Source organism: Durio zibethinus, unplaced genomic scaffold (genome assembly GCF_047325235.1).
Source record: "Durio zibethinus cultivar Kanyao isolate XHJ-2024 unplaced genomic scaffold, ASM4732523v1 HiC_scaffold_391, whole genome shotgun sequence".
In the NCBI taxonomy this organism is placed as follows: Eukaryota; Viridiplantae; Streptophyta; class Magnoliopsida; order Malvales; family Malvaceae; genus Durio; species Durio zibethinus.
In genome coordinates, this window is record NW_028323014.1 from 160,001 (window position 1) to 162,500 (window position 2,500).

Genomic DNA, 2,500 nt, shown 5'->3' on the forward strand with positions numbered 1-2,500 from the left:
GCTGGGCCCTGGAGCGGCCGGTTGCCTCGATCACCATCGGCAAAAGCTGGGCCCTGGTGCGGGCGCTTGCCTCGACCACCATCGGCACACGCTGGGCACTGGTGCGGGCGCTTGCCTCGACCACCATCGGCACACGCTGGGCCCTGGTGCGGGCGGTTGCCTCGATCACCATCGGCACACGCTGGGCCCTGGTGCGGGCGGTTGCCCCCAGCACCATCGGCACACGTTGGGCCCTGGTGCGGGCGCTTGCCTCGACCACCATCGGCACACGCTGGGCCCTGGTGCGGGCGCTTGCCTCGACCACCATCGGCACACGCTGGGCCCTGGTGCGGGCGCTTGCCTCGACCACCATCGGCACACGCTGGGCCCTGGTGCGGTCGGTTGACTCGAGCACCATCGGCACACGCTGGGCCCTGGTGCGGGCGCTTGCCTCGACCACCATCGGCACACGCTGGGCCCTGGTGCGGCAGGTTGCCTCGACCACCATCGGCACACGCTGGGCCCTGGTGCGGTCGGTTGCCTCGACCACCATCGGCACACGCTGGGCCCTGGTGCGGGCGCTTGCCTCGAGCACCATCGGCACACGCTGGGCCCTGGTGCGGCAGGTTGCCTCGACCACCATCGGCAGCCTCGACCACCATCGGCACACGCTGGGCCCTGGTGCGGGCGCTTCCCTCGACCACCATCGGCACACGCTCCGCCCTGGTGCGGTCGGTTGCCTCGAGCACCATCGGCACACGCTGGGCCCTGGTGCGGCAGGTTGCCTCGACCACCATCGGCACACGCTGGGCCCTGGTTCGGGCGGTTGCCTCGACCACCATCGGCACACGCTGGGCCCTGGTGCGGGCGCTTGCCTCGACCACCATCGGCACACGCTCGGCCCTGGTGCGGTCGGTTGCCTCGAGCACCATCGGCACACGCTGGGCCCTGGTGCGGCAGGTTGCCTCGACCACCATCGGCACACGCCGGGCCCTGGTGCGGGCGCTTGCCTCGACCACCATCGGCACACGCTGGGCCCTGGTGCGGCAGGTTGCCTCGAGCACCATCGGCACACGCTGGGCCCTGGTGCGGTCGGTTGCCTCGACCACCATCGGCACACGCTGGGCCCTGGTGCGGGCGCTTGCCTCGACCACCATCGGCACACGCTGGGCCCTGGTGCGGCAGGTTCCCTCGACCACCATCGGCACACGCTGGGCCCTGGTGCGGGCGGTTGCCTCGAACACCATCGGCACAAGCCGGCCCTTGGTGCGGGCGGTTGCCTCGAGCACCATCGGCACACGCTGGGCCCTGGTGCGGGCGGTTGCCTCGACCACCATCGGCACACGCTGGGCCCTGGTGCGGGCGCTTGCCCCGAACACCATCGGCACAAGCCGGCCCTTGGTGCGGGCTCCTGGCTCGACCACCATCGGCACACGCTGGGCCCTGGTGCGGGCGGTTGCCTCGAACACCATCGGCACACGCCGGCCCTTGGTGCGGCCGGTTGCCTCGACCACCATCGGCACACGCTCGGCCTTGGTGAGGGCGCTTGCCTCGACCACCATCGGCACACGCTGGGCCCTGGTGCGGGCGCTTACCTCGACCACCATCGGCACACGCTCGGCCTTGGTGCGGGCGCTTGCCTCGACCACCATCGGCACACGCTGGGCCCTGGTGCGGGCGGTTGCCTCGACCACCATCGGCACACGCTGGGCCCTGGTGCGGCAGGTTGCCTCGAGCACCATCGGCACACGCTGGGCCCTGGTGCGGTCGGTTGCCTCGAGCACCATCGGCACACGCTGGGCGCTGGTGCGGGCGCTTGCCTCGACCACCATCGGCACACGCTGGGCCCTGGTGCGGCAGGTTGCCTCGATCACCATCGGCACACGCTGGGCCCTGGTGCGACAGGTTGCCTCGAGCACCATCGGCACACTATCGGCCCTGGTGCGGGCGCTTGCCTCGACCACCATCGGCACACGCTGGGCCCTGGTGCGGGCGCTTGCCTCGGGCACCATCGGCACACGCTGGGCCCTGGTGCGGGCGGTTGCCTCGAGCACCATCGGCACACGCTGGGCCCTGGTGGGTTTAGGCACATCTTCAAATTTCTGCCGTGCCAATGCCATTTTTATGGCTTGTAAATTCATACAATGGTCCCCTAAGCCTTCACGTGAAGTTTCGTTGGAAGATGACTCGTTTTCTATTTTTCACAATTTTCGAAACTTTTTGCGGTTCGGGATTTTTTAAAATTTTTTTATAAGGATTTTTGGCCCCAAATTTTGTAGGCATGATCCTTCTATTTTTGTTGGCATGCACAAAAAAATTCAGCTAAAAACTCGAAGTAGAGAAGATTTTGTGACCGTTTGAAAAAAGTGTCCCCATTTCAGACACTTTAACGGCTACTGGTAGCAAACCTGTAAAATCTCAAATGCTCTTTAAGGGGGTGTGAATTCTCAGAGGTTTGATGAGGGATAGGGGGCCAACACAAGGCCAAGTACCAGCACCCATCGCACATCATGTGCGCACA